A 15393-nucleotide genomic window follows, 5' to 3' on the forward strand; every position below is an offset into this window, starting at 1 on the left:
AAGCGGGAGCGGGGGCAGGGGAAGCAGTGGAAGCTGGCGTAGTGCTGGTAGTGGGTATGGCGGAGGAGGTGGATGGAGCAATAGGAGTGACTGGAGCAGGCAGAGTGGGTGGCGGAGTGGAAGCGGAGGTGTGAGTGGAGGAGCGAGACCGGGAGGCGAGACGACGAGCACGGAAAGCAATCTGATCTGATGGAATATCCGGCTGATCTCCAAGTGCTGCCTGTGCAGCGGCTGCGGCAGCTGCTGCTGCTGCGCGAGCCTCTCTGTCTGAACGCCGCTTCTTGCGGCCTTCCTGCTGCTCCAGATAGACAGTCTTGCCCTTCACCTGCCTGAAGGGGCGACGAGGGTCCTCATCGTCGCCACCCCCTGATGCCGACGCATTCTTCGTGCGCGGCATCCTGAACTAAAGTCTGCAAACGAGATAGAGAGACTAAGCACAGAGCAAAAGTGACCGATATATTTAGCAAAGAGTGAGATGTCTACCTGGAAAGGTCACACGAGAGGTGACGATCCAGGCAGGACGGGAGACGGCACACGGTCACACAAGGTCACTGAAATGACAGAAGAGGTGAGCACGTATTAGTCACATAGTCATAAGCATATGAAATGTGAATAAATACATACACAAAGCGATATGGCACGAGATGGGACGATCGATAAGTCAAAAGCCGTGAAAACGACGTTTGACGGACAAATAGAGACATAGGATGATTGGAATTCAAATTGAGGCACAAAACGATATGGGATTGAGCCGATACTTTACGAATAGGTTTATATAGGTCAATATGAGTGAAGTGTGTGCTTGGTTTGAATTTAGGCGAAGAAATAGGGTTTTGGGCACTCGGCTCGGAAACGATCGTGCAAAACGAGAATTTTGGTTAAATTTAAGCCTGGGATCTCGGATTGGCGTGAAATTTGGCATGTAGGTTACTGGAAGTGTGGTGAAGGTGCCTGAAAAATTTGGGTTCAATTGGAGCAAGTTTGGCTGGTTTGGGCATTTCACCGAGCACTTGGTGTGCGGGGATCTAGGGTTTTAGGAATATGGCCATTTGAGGTGGGAATGCCCTCCCGAAGGAGCTAAAGGTTTGCAGGGATACACAATGGAGGTACATGAACACATTTCAACAATTGGATTCACAGGAATTTGAAGATTTGCAAAAGGTGGGAGAAAGGGTAGAGAGGGGGTAGACTTGTCACAGAGGACTGAGAGGAAGAAGAACAGGAGATGGGAGAGAGACTTGCTCACCGAGGGAGGGATGGAGAGAGGCGAGGTCGCCGGCGATGATGGCCGGAGATGGTGGCCGCCGGAGAGGTCGCCGGGAGGAGGAAAACGCCAGACGCAGAGGCTGGGCGGCTGGGGGAAAAGAACAACCAGAGGGCCTCTGGCTCGGCTCGGGCTGGAGGCTGTTTTTTAAAACGCGAGATGGGCACACCGGACAGTCTACAGTGGCTGTCCGGTGCACACCGGACAGCGCACAGTAGATGTCCGGTGAACCACCGGACAGCGCACAAGAAAAGAGGAACTTCGCGCGCGGCTGCCGGTGCACCGGACATTGCACAGTGCAGTGTCCGGTGCACACCGGACTGTCCGGTGAGCCCAGACAGAGGAGAGTTTGGAAAATTTTGAATTTTTCTATCTAACTCCTAACCAAACCAAATCCCAACTTATAATCACACAAAAGAACACTTGTTGGGACAGGTATTGGCACCCTCATATACTTTTCAAAATATTTTGCCATAGGCTAGATAATTTTTATAGAAAATAGGCAAATGGTGAAATTTGCATTTTGGTTTGCACTAGGGGTTTTTCATGAGTGATTTGAGTTTTGAATACTCCCCCTAAGTGCAGTACCTCATGCATATTTCAAGAATCAATAATTGCTTGAAAGTAAGAATTTAAGTGCTAAAAGCTTAAAACTAAGACTTGTCAAGTTTGACCCGAGTTAAGCTTTTTCACTCGCTTTATTGGCGGTTATCTCAACTAGGTTAGACAAGCCCTAGATGCAATACAAGGAATTTAAATATGCAATGCAAGTGACAACACCATTTGACATTTCACATAAAATTTCTGAGATCAAGGATATTTAGTTCATTCCTCAACATGCAAAAGCGGGTCTTATCAAGTGGCTTAGTGAAGATATCCGCTAATTGATCTTCCGACCTCACTCCTTCTAAAATAATATCTCCTTTAGCAACATGATCTCTAAGGAAGTGATGACGGATATCAATGTGCTTGGTGCGAGAGTGTTGTACAGGATTATTAGCAATTTTAACAGCACTCTCATTATCACACAACAAAGGTACTTTTTCTAGAACTACACCATAGTCTAGAAGAGTTTGTTTCATATATAAAATCTGTGTGCAACAAGCACCTGCGGCAATGTATTCCGCTTCGGCAGTTGACAAGGCAACACTATTTTGCTTTTTGGATGTCCATGAAACTAGTGATCTGCCAAGCAGATGGCATCCCCCAGAAGTACTTTTCCTATCAATTTTGCAACCGGCATAATCCGAATCGGAATAGCCAATTAAATCAAAAGTAGCTCCTTTGGGATACCACAGACCAACGCTTGTGGTGTGCTTGAGATACCTAAGAATTCTCTTAACAGCGCGAAGATGAGCTTTCTTAGGATTAGATTGAAATCTAGCACACATGCAGACACTAAACATGATATCGGGCCTAGATGCGGTAAGGTATAATAAACTACCAATCATAGAACGGTAGAGGGTTTGATTAACCGGGTTACCTCCCTCATCTAAGTCGAGATGTCCATTTGTAGGCATGGGGGTCTTGATTGGTTTGCACTTCTCCATGTTGAATCTTTTCAACAAGTCTTTGGTATACTTCTCTTGAGAGAGAAAGTTACCATCTTTCATTTGCTTGACTTGAAAGCCGAGGAAGTATGTTAGCTCACCAATCATTGACATCTCGAACTCCTTCGACATCAATTCACCAAATTCCTTGCAATGACAGTCATTTGTCGAGCCAAAGATTATATCATCAACATATACTTGACAAATGAAAATATCACCGTTATGTTTCTTGGTGAAGAGAGTTGTGTCGACGGTCCCGATTTTGAAGCCCTTTTCGATGAGGAAGTCGCGAAGACGCTCATACCAAGCCCTTGGAGCTTGCTTTAGCCCATATAGCGCCTTGGACAACCTGTAAGCATGGTTAGGATATCTAGGGTCTTCAAATCCAGGCGGTTGCTCAACATATACAAGTTCATTTATGAAGCCATTTAAAAATGCACTTTTTACATCCATTTGATAAAGTTTTATATCATAGCATGATGCATATGCAAGCAGGATACGGATGGCTTCCAGTCGAGCAACCGGTGCAAAGGTCTCTCCAAAATCTAAGCCTTCAACTTGAGAGAATCCCTTTGCGACAAGTCTTGCCTTGTTTCTTACAATCACACCTTGATCATCTTGTTTGTTTCTGAACACCCACTTTGTTCCAATGATTCTTGCATCTTGTGGGGGCTTCTCCAGGGTCCAAACTTCGTTACGGGTGAAGTTGTTAAGTTCTTCATGCATGGCATTCACCCAGTCCGGATCCTGTAGCGCCTCATCTATACAAGTAGGCTCAACACAAGAAACAAAAGAGTGATGTTCAATAAAATTAGCATGTCTATGTGATCGAGTAATAACCCCTTGTGAAGGACTCCCGATGATTTGGTTTTGAGGATGAGCTTGAAGTAGTGATGAGTTTCTCCTGTCAACCACTTGGGAAGAAGATCCTGGAGCATCAACATCTTCGGCTTGTACCCTTGCTTGTTCATGAGAGACAAAAGTATCTTCATTTGCATGCCTCTCATCTTTTTCATCATCTTGTGGTACATTTGATGAAGAAGGCCTGTCAATGATTTGCACCTCTTCTTCATCTTCTTTTGGTTTGATAGCTCCAATAGGCATGTTCTTCATTGCTTCCCTAAGTGGCTCATCACCTACATCATCAAGATTTTCAAGTGCTCCTTGGGAGCCATTAGTCTCATCAAATTCCACATCATATGTTTCTTCTACCACGCCAGTGGCATGGTTGAATACTCGATATGCTTTGGACTTTAATGAATAACCCAAAAGAAAACCAATATCACAACGTCTTTGAAACTTCCCTAGATGATGGCGTTTTTTGTAGATGTAGCATTTGCACCCAAACACCCGGAAGAAAGAGACGTCTGGCTTTTTCCCATTTAGCAGTTCATAAGGAGTCTTCGCAAGTAGCCGGTGAGGAAATAGTCTGTTTGATGCATAGCAAGCAGTGTTGACAGCTTCAGCCCAAAACCTCTCCGGTGTGTTATACTCATCAATCATGGTTCTTGCAAGAGTGATCAAGGTCCTATTTTTCCTTTCAACAACTCCATTTTGTTGAGGTGTATATGTGGCAGATACTTCATGCTTGATCCCAATTTCATCACAGTACTCATGAATGTTGGTGTTGTCAAATTCTTTGCCATTGTCACTTCTAATCTTCTTAATCTTGCAATCAAATTCATTTTGAGCTTTCTTGGCAAACTTCTTGAATATAGATGCAACTTCAGATTTGTCATGGAGAAAGAACACCCAAGTGTATCTTGAGAAGTCATCAACAATCACTAGACAGTAGAGGTTGCCACCGGCACTGACATAATTTGTAGGTCCAAATAAATCCATATGAAGTAGTTCCAGTGGCCTTGATGTTGACATGAAAGCTTTAGTGGGATGTGTATTAGCAACCTGCTTTCCAGCTTGACATGCACTGCATGGCTTGTCCTTTTCAAATACCACATCCCTTAATCCTCTAACCATATCTTTCTTTAATACCTTCTTGAGTGTGCTCATCCCAACATGTGCAAGCCTTCTATGCCAAAGCCATCCAAGAGAAGCTTTGGTGAAGAGGCAAGTTCTTAAGTCTGCATCTTCTGAAGTGAAATCCACTAAGTAGAGGTTGTTGTATCTAAAACCCTTGAATACCATTGATTCATCATCCATTTTTGTTACAATAACCTCTGATGGAGTGAATAAGCATTGAAGTCCAAGATCACAGAGTTGTCCCACTGATAATAAATTGAAGCTCAAAGGTGCAACTAAGAGAACATTTGATATTGATAAGTCATTTGAGATTGCCACCTTGCCAAGTCCTTGTACTTTTCCTTTTGAGTTGTCTCCAAATGTGATTTTATCTTGACCATCAACATTCTCATCTAATGAGGTGAACATCCGTGGGTTGCCTGTCATATGTTGTGTGCATCCACTGTCAATAACCCAATGGCTCCCACCGGTCTTGTAGTTCACCTACATTCACAGACAAATCAAGCTTGAGTTTTGAGAGCCCTATATTGCATAGGACCAGTGACTCTCTCAATTAAGGACTTTGCCACCCAGATTTGTCTAGGTCTACTCTTATTTGGTGGACCTAGGAATGTAACCTTAATCTTTCCATTTGCAACCTTTCTTAGAACATAGTGAGCATTGAAAGCAAATGGTCTTGAGTGCTTAGGCAAGGGAGTTGGTGGTTTAGCTTTGCAGTTGTGGGCAAAATGACCTTCATTTCCACACTCAAAGCATTTGATAGGCTTGTGAGTCTGCTTTGGCTTGTATTGAGTGATAGATTTCTTTTGCACAAAAGCATTGTATCCAATACCACTCTTGTTATTTTTCATAACAGTGTTCATAAGCAGCTCATTTTGGAGGTATTGACCCTTGTTGAACTTTTGCACACTTGTTGCAAGATGTTCATTTTCACTTTTTAGTTTCTTGACCTCATTCTTAAGCCTTTGATTATCCACTGCCAACTCATTGTTGAAATCATTGTTCTCAATAGCAACTTTTCCTCTAGTAGTTGCATCAGTCAAATAATTCTTCAATTTTTGGTTGTCTAAAGTCAGGACTTCAACTTTTTCAGTCAATTCAGCATGTAGACTAGTTTGCTCTTCTTGAATCAAATCATCACATGAGGTTGCTACATCAAGCTTAACAACAGGGTTAATAGCCTCATGTGTTTTGCAAGATAAAAGTTCATTTTCAACAAGAAGATTGTCATGATCAAATTTAATTTGAGTATAGTCTTCCTTGATCTTAACTAGTCTATTTTGCAACTCCCTATTAGCTTCATTTAATTTGTCATATTTTTCCTTAGCATCTTTTAGGGAGATTGTGAGCTCATTTACAGTTGATGACATAGTTTTATTTTCTTCTTTTATTTCATCACTAGCCTTTATAACTATGTCATACTTGGCATTTAAAGATTCATTTTCATTTTTCAACCTATCACATTTAGCTTTTGACTTTCTAATGATTTGAGTATATTCTTTAAGTAAGTCAGCTAACTCATCATATGAAGGTGAAGCAAATTCTTCATCACTATCACTATCACTATCATCATCAATATCATTTTGTACCTTTCGTTCACCCTTAGCCATAAGGCACAGGTGAGAAGTGGATGATGGCGATGGTGGTGGTGAAGAGAAGTCCCCGGCGATGGCCGCAACTTTTTCATCATCCTCTTCTTCACTTGAAGAAGATCCACTTGATGATTCGACGTCGGTGAGCCAGTCACCAACAATATAGGCCTTTCCATTCTTCTTCTTGTGGAACCTCTTTTGCTTCCCATCCTTCCTCTTGAAGAATTTCTTTTCCTTCTTTTCATCATCACTGTCATCTTCTTTCTTGCCCTTGAACTTGTTCTTCTTGGGCTTGTTGCATTGATGAGCAAGATGACCAAGCTCACCACAGTTGTAGCAGTCCATCTCAGAGATGGGCTTTCTTTTGTTGGAAAAGAACTTCTTCTTCCTTGAATCAAATTTGATGCCTTCTCTATTTAGCTTCTTCAACATCTTGGTGGTCTTCCTTACCATCAAGGCAATGTTTGCATCAAGGTCATCATCACTTGAGGATTCTTCCTCAACTTGTATTTTTGCTTTTCCTTTTCTTTCATGATTTGCTTTGAGGGCCAAATCCTTTCTTTTGGAAGATGATTCTTCTTTGTCGTTGATGTGCATGTACATTTCATGGGCATTGATCTTTCCCAAAATTTGTGTAGGTGTGGTAACTGAAAGATCCATTTGATGTAGCACAGTGACAATGTGTCCATATTTGTCTATTGGGAGGACACTGAGAATCTTCCTCACAACATCCGGTTGTGAGATTTGAGTAAGCCCCAATCCATTGACTTCCTCTACAAGAATATTAAGTCGTGAGTACATAGCGTTTGCATTTTCATTAGCAAGCATTTCAAAAGAATTTAACTTTCGCATAGCTATGTGATATCTTTCCTCACGTTCACTTCTAGTTCCTTCGTGTAGAGCACAAATGTCTATCCACAAATCATGAGCATTTTTATGATTCCGAACTCTATTGAACACATCTTTGCAAAGGCCTCTAAAAAGGGTGTTTTTGGCCTTCGCATTCCATTTCTCATAATTGAACTCATCACCTACAAGATTTGTGGGATCTCTAGGTTGGGGAAACCCTTGTGTGGCGGCTTTATAAACACCAATGTCTATAGCCTCTAAGTATGCTTCCATACGAATTTTCCAATAAGGAAAATCGTCACCATCAAAAACGGGAGGAGGTCCATCCCCACCGGACATCGTAACTCTAGCGGTTAAGCTAATCTATGAGCAACAAGGCTCTGATACCAATTGAAAGGATCACGATGCCCAAGAGGGGGGGTGAATTGGGCTTTTCTAAAAATCAACACTAATTAAAACCTAAGCAAGAGCTAAACAAGAGCCCAACTTCACCCCAACAACTAGCACTAAGAAAATAATACTAGAAATGTAACAAGGCTAAAACAATGCTTCAAATACTTGCTAAACAAATACACAAAGTAAATAGCTTGAATTAAGTGCGGAATGTAAAGCAAAGTTTAGAAGACTCCTCCAATTTTTCCCGAGGTATCGAAGAGTCGGCACTCTCCACTAGTCCTCGTTGGAGCACCCGCGCAAGGGTATCGCTCCCCCTTGGTCCTCGCAAGAACCAAGTGCTCACTACGAGATGATCCTTTGCCACTCCGGCGCGGTGGATCCCTCGAGACCGCTTACAAACTTGAGTCGGGTCACCAACAAGATCTTCACGGTGATCACCGAGCTCCCTACGCCACCAAGCCGTCTAGGTGATGCCGATCACCAAGAGTAACAAGCCATAGACTTTTGCTTGACCAAGAGAAGCCTAATGCAAGTGGTGTGTGCTCTAGGTGGCTCTCACTAGCGCTAATGAGGAACAAGCGCGGATTATGATTCTCTAATCTCCTCACTAGGCTTTTGGTGCTTGCAATACTCTACCAAGGTGCTGGAATAAATGTGGAGTGCAAGACATTGAATATGGTGGGTGGAAGGGGTATAAATAGCCCTCACCCACCAACTAGCCGTTACAGGAAACTTGCTGCGCGATGGCGCACCGGACAGTCCGGTGCGCCACCGGTGCGCCAACGGTGCGCCACCGGTGCGCCAACGGTCACTTCCAACGGCTAGTTCTGACACAGAGCCGTTGGACTCATGGCGCACCGGACAGTGAACAGTCCACTGTCCGGTGCACACCGGACAGTCCGGTGCGATGTCCGGTGTGCCACTAAAATTCATCTCCGAAGGCAGCGCTCTCGGGTTTCTGCGACTGGGAAGGCTCTGCTGTGAACCAGCCTGGTCCCACCTGGCAGAGGGTGCACCGGACAGTCCGGTGCACACCGGACAGTCCGGTGCCCCAAAGCCAGAAACCCTAAGTCTTGTTTTTTCAGCTGATTTTCAAATCGGTTTTCGCTCTAACTTGTATGTGAGTTCTAGAGTGACACCTAGCACTGTGTATGAGTGTGATTGTGCACCAACACTACACTAGAACTCTCTTGGTCAAACTACTCATCGACAACCCCTCTTTATAGTACGGCTAAAAGAGAATAAAAGACCTAACTAAATCGCGAGTGTCCACATCTCCTTGACACTCGGACTCCGTAGACCTTCACCTTTTGTTCCGTCGTTTTAGCCGTCGCTTCGAGTTCTTATCTCCGGGATTGCTTTCACATTGTAGTGCTTTTACCTGTCATGTGACCTAACTTACCACTTGTCTCTGCAAAACACACGTTAGTCACATATAATATTACGTTGTCATTAATCACTAAAACCAACCAGGGGCCTAGATGCTTTCACCGTGCTTATTCGGCGAAGGGGAAGGGGAGCTCGTGGAACTGGCTTCTGGCTCCACCGCCTGGCGTAGACTTGCAGACCTGGCCTCCACGAGACGGCACGAACGCTCCGATAACTATGCAACATGAACAAGCAAACATACAAACCAGCAAGTATACCAACAAATATTTAGTATAGTGGTCAGAATAGCGATATATGGATGGGTAGAGTCTTGAGTAGAATCTGTGTCATGTGGTGTTGTGATATTACTGGTGGTGGAGCGGAGGTGCTTACCAGGAGGGTGGACTGGAGGCGAAGCGACACTATGCGTGTAGCCGGCAGAGCGGAGTAACTGGGTGGGTGGGGTGTTTGCCTTGGCTGAGGGTGTTAAGTGTGTGTGGAGAGGGAGAGGGTAGCTGGGTGTATTTATAGCCGAGTGTATGTGGTGTAGCACAGTGAAGTTCACTGTTGGTGAGAATAGTGACGAATGAATCGTCTGACTTAGTATGAACAGGAGAGTTATAGGCAGAATATGGGACAAGAGTATTTTGGGAGTTTTCTGGAATATGGACCATGCTTAAGGGATGACATGGTTGGATAGGGAATAGTTTGATAAGAATTTAGAAACGAGAATTATTGGAATCTGAGTTTGGGAGCCTGATTCGAAGGAATCTCAAAGTTAAGCGTGCTCAACTTGGAGAAACCTGGGATGGGTGACCAGATGGGAAGTTCCCACTGGAAGGAAAATCACAGTCACCGGAGTTCGCATGATTGGAACATGGGTCTGGCTGGTCTTAGGTGGACTGGACAGCATGATGTATGAGTAGTTGAAATTTGGGGTGACTGGATGACCGATGAATAGTAACGATGATTAGTAACGATGAATAGTGGCGACGGAAAAGTAATTATACATATCATCGATGAATAGTAACGATGATGAATAGTAATAATAAATAGTAACGATGATGAATAGTGTGTGTGAATAGTAATGGTGAATAGTGATAGTGAATAGTCCGTATGAACGAATGATGAACGATGAACGATGAATAGGAACTATGAACGAACGGACGAACGATCGAATGATCGGACGAACGAACGATCAGAATTTCGGCAGCATAACGGCAGGAAAAAGATTATTTGGATGAACGAACGGACGAACGATCGAATGATCGGACGAACGAACGATCGGAATTTCGGCAGCATAACGGCAGGACAAAGATTATCTGGAAGAACGATGAATAGGGGCTATGAACGAACGATGAACGATGAATAGGGACTATGAATGAACGATGAACGATCGAATGATCGAACGAACGAACGATCGGAATTTCGGCAGCATAACGGCAGGACAAAGATTATCTAGAAGAACGATGAATAGGGACTATGAACGAACGATGAACGATGAATAGGAAGTATGAACGAACGATCGAATGATCGAACGAACGAACGATCGGAATTTCGGCAGCATAACGGTAGGAAAAAGATTATATGGACGAACGAACGGACGAACGATCGGACGAACGGACGAACAAACCATGAACGATCGGATGAACGATCGAACGATCGGATGAACGAACGAACAAACTAAGAACAGGGGACGAACGATCGAAGAACGATCGAACGATCCTTGTGCTAGTGTGTGCTTGTGTGGAACATGGAGTGGGTGTGTGTGGGGGGGGAGAGAGTTGCCATGAAATGGCTTGGGGTGGGATGAGAGGAGGCCCTTGCCCCTCTATTTATAGCCATGGTGGGGGGATTAGGGGGAGGGATGAGAGGATTAGGGGGAGGATGAGAGGATTAGTGGAGATTAGCATGTATTTGTCTTAAATAAGTGTAATTAGCTTGTAGAGCTCACCGTATGACACTGGAGGCATACGTATACGTATGGGCATGAGGAAAGTTATGAAGAAAATATTTGTAGGGTCTTGAAAAATGATTCTGAAGGTATTTCTCAAGAGGAAAATATCCGAAGATATATCGGTGGAATAGTTGAGCAGTATTTCTGGAAAGAACTTGAAGGGGATCACTAGGAAATATCTGGGCAGTATTTCTGGAAAGAATTTGAGGGGGATCACTCGGAAAATATTTGTAGGTATTTTGAGGAGGATTTTGGAGATAATATAGACCACTATATTTTATTTGTTGATATCAACTCGCAAACAAACATTTTGAAATGAAACTTGAAATTCATTTTGAATTTAGGGCGAGTTTGAGAAAATTTCAGGATTTGAATTTTTGGGATGCTACAATAAGCTCATCTACAATCATTCTAAATCGGTTGTCCGGAATACCGTAGATTATTCTGGACAGGAGAAGCTTTTTGGAAAAACACCTAAGCGCGGACCGTCCGCGACACCAAAGTGAGCCTCGGACAGGAACACTGCATAAACGCAAGTCAACACTACGAACTGTCCGACGGAGAAGCGAGCACCGTTCGAGACCAAGCGTGGACCGTCCGATCGGTGAAAACCAGAAAAAACCCGAAGGTGACGGGTTCAGTAAAATGTATTTTTTGTGTCCTCGCGAACCGTCCGGGGTGCACGACCGGACCATCCGCGACTGCTTTATCTGACATATGATGACACATTTAATGCATAGTAGCCGTTGATATAACCGTTACTGCTGACCGTTGCGATTTCAGTCGTTGATGTGCAGGGGCAGACCGTCCGGACCAGGGGCGCGGACCGTCCGCGGTCGGCAGAAAGGGGGCAACGTCTAGGAAGTGGTTGGGGGCTATAAATACAACCCCAACCACCTCCATTCGCTTCACCCAAGCACTCCAATCCTTCACATTCAATACAAGAGCTAGCAATCCATTCAAAGACACAATCAAAGCTTCCAATCTCTCCAAGTTCCACAATTGAGACAAGTGATCATTAGTGATTAGTGACTTGAGAGAGAGAGTGATCTGTGTGTTATTTGTCGCTCTTGTCGTGCTTTCTTCTTTTCCCATTCTTATTCTCAAGTGACTTGTAATCAAATCAAGAGACACCAAGTGTGTGGTGGTCCTTGCGGGGTCTAAGTGACCTGTTTGATTAAGGAGTAAGCTCACTCGATCTAAGTGACCGTTTGAGAGAGGGAAAGGGTTGAAAGAGATCCGGTCTTTGTGACCACCTCAACGGGGACTAGGTTCTTTGGAACCGAACCACGGTAAAACAAATCGCTGTGTTTATCCGCTTTATTTCTTGGTTGATTTGTTTTCCCTCTCTTTCGGACTCGGATTTAATTCTAATGCTAACCCCGGCTTGTAGTGTGTGCTTAAGTTTGTAAATTTCAGATTCCGCCTATCCACCCCCCCCCCCCTCTAGGTGACTTTCATTAAGGTTGGCAAAAAGAGTAAGCACATCATCTTCATCATCTCTAGAACTACACTCATCACTAGATGTAGTATACTTGGGGGTGGTTCTATATTGTACATTCTTCTTTTTGCCATCTTTTGCCATGAAGCATTTGTGGCCGACGTTGGGGAAGAGGAGGCCCTTGTTGACGGCGATGTTGGCGGCATCCTCATCGAAGGAGGAGTCAGTGGAGCTCTCATCGGAGTCCCATTCCCGACACACGTGGGCATCATCACCCTTCTTCTTGTAGTATCTTTTCTTCTCCTTCATTCTCCTCTTGTCGTTGTCCCTGTCACTATCACTAGACATTAGGCATTTAGCGATAAAATGACCAGGCTTACCACACTTGTAGCACACTCTTTTGGAGCGGGGTTTGTAGTCCTTCCCCCTCCTTTGCTTGAGGATTTGGCGAAATATTTTGATGATAAGCGTCATTTCCTCATTGTCGAGCTTGGAGGCGTCGATGGGGAGCCTATTTGATGTAGACTCTTCTTTCTTTTTTCTTCCGTCGCTTTGAATGCGACAGGTCGCACCTCGGGTGTGGAGGTGCCGCCTTGCTCCAAGTCAACGTGTTTGGATCCTTTTATCATTAGTTCAAAGCTCATAAACTTCCCAATTACCTCATCAGGATACATTAGCTTATATCTAGGATCACCATGTATTAATTGAACTTGAGTAGGGTTACGAAAAATAAGGGATCTTAGAATAACCTTGACCATTTCATGGTCATCCCATTTTGTGCTCTCGAGGTTGCGCACTTGGTTGACTAAGGTCTTGAGCCGGTTGTACATAGCTTGTGGCTCCTCTCCTTGGTTGAGGACGAATCGACCGAGCTCCCCCTCGATCGTCTCCCGCTTGGTGATCTTGGTCACCTCATCTCCTTCGTGCGCGGTTTTTAGGACGTTCCAAATCTCCTTGGCACTCTTTAGCCCTTGCACCTTATTATACTACTCTCGACACAAGGAGGCGAGGAGTATAGTAGTTGCTTAGGAGTCAAAATGTTGTATTTGGGTGACCTCGTCCGAATCGTAATCTTCGTCCTCCACATTTGGTACCTGCGCTCCAAACTCAACAATGTCCCATATGCTTGCGTGGAGTGAGGTTAGGTGATGCCTCATTTTATCACTCCACATAGAATAATCTTCACCATCAAAACATGTTGGCTTGCCTAATGGAACCGAAAGTAATGGAGTGCGCTTAGAAGTGACGGACTCCGCGTCAGAGCCGGATGTGGAGAGCGATGAAGAGTCGGTCTCGCAGTAGACCACTTTCTTCATCTTCTTCTTTTTGTCACCACTCCGATGCGACTTGACGCGGGGAGGGGATTCCTCCTTGCCTTTGGCGCCGACCTCCCTTGATGGAGCCTTCCCGTGGCTTGTGGCCTTCTCGCCGGTTTCCATCTCCCTCTTGGCGGATGCTCCCGACATCACTTCGAGTTGTTAGACTCTAATGAAGTACCGGGCTTTGATACCAATTGAAAGTCGCCTAGAGGGGGAGTGGATAGGCGGAATCTGAAAATTATAAACTTAAGCACACACTACAAGCCGGGGTTAGTGTTAGAAATAAATTCGAGCCTGAAAGAGAGGGGAAAACAAATCAACAAAGAATTAAAGCGAATGAACACGGTGATTTGTTTTACCGAGGTTTGGTTCCAAAGAACCTAGTCCCCGTTGAGGTGGTCACAAAGACCGGGTCTCTTTCAACCCTTTCCTGAGTGAGCTTTTTCCTTAATCAAACGGGTCACTTAGACCCCGCAAGGACCACCACGCACTTGGTGTCTCTTGCCTTGATTACAAGTCACTTTAAGAACAAGGATGAGGAAGAAGAAAGCGATCCAAGAAACAAGAGCTCAAAGAACACGAGCTCTTGTATTGAATGTGAAGTGCTAGAAACTTTGATGCTTGGAGTGGTGGTGGTTGTGGGGTATTTATAGCCCTCAACCACCACATAGCTGTTGGGGATGGCTGTTGTCGATGGCGCACCGGACAGTCCAGTGCGCCACCGGACATTGTCCGGTGCGCCAGCCACGTCACCCAACCGTTAGGGTTCGGGCGCCGTCGACCGTTGAAGGCTTTGTCTTCTAGTGGCACCGGACAGTCCAGTGTCGCATTGGATAGGTACTGTTCACTGTCCTGCGCCTCTAACGGGCGGCTCTGTTCTGCCGCGCACTGTTGCGCACTGTTCCTCTAAAACTTCAGCTTTTACAGTCGACCGTTGCGCGAAGGAGCCGTTGCTCCGTTGGTGAACCGGACAGTCCGGTGGCACACTGGACAGTCCGGTGAATTATAGCGAAGCACGCTCTGAGAAACCCGAGAGTTGAGAGTTGGACACTGTACGGTCCTGGTGCACCGGACAGTTCGATGCGCTAGACCAGGGCACACTCGGTTTCTTTGCTCCTTTGAATTTGAACACTTTCTTCAATCTTTTATTGGTTTATGTTGAACCTTTATGCACATGTATATCATATACTTTAGAGCAAACTAGTTAGTTCGATTATTTGTGTTGGGCATTCAATCACCAAAATTATTTATAGGAAAAGGTTAAACCATATTTCCCTTTCAGTTATCATGCCCTTGCTGGGGGTGAACTGCATTTCTTTGACTTACGGGCGTCTCCATACAACCATTGTAGGAGCTTCTTGAATTCTCCGAAACTGGGAAGCTTAGAGATCAAGGGGCAAAGAATATATAAGTTTACTGCTATTAGGAGTGTCTGAAGGCTAGGGACCCTAGATTTTAGGTATCCCTTATGGACGACAGTGCTCAAACAAACTTAAGTGTGAAAGTGTCCTGAATCTTAGAGTGTATCGAGGCTCTGGGAGCCTAGGGTTTTAGGCCATGTGTTTTGAGATGAGATGACTCAAATAACTTTACTCTTTCGGTGGGTTTGATATCAAGCTCGCAAGGATGGTGTGCCTCTATCGTTGTTAGATCCAAGGTAGGTCCTAAGTATAGGAC

The sequence above is a fragment of the Zea mays genome, chromosome 1 (assembly GCF_902167145.1).
Source record: "Zea mays cultivar B73 chromosome 1, Zm-B73-REFERENCE-NAM-5.0, whole genome shotgun sequence".
Classification (NCBI taxonomy): domain Eukaryota; kingdom Viridiplantae; phylum Streptophyta; class Magnoliopsida; order Poales; family Poaceae; genus Zea; species Zea mays.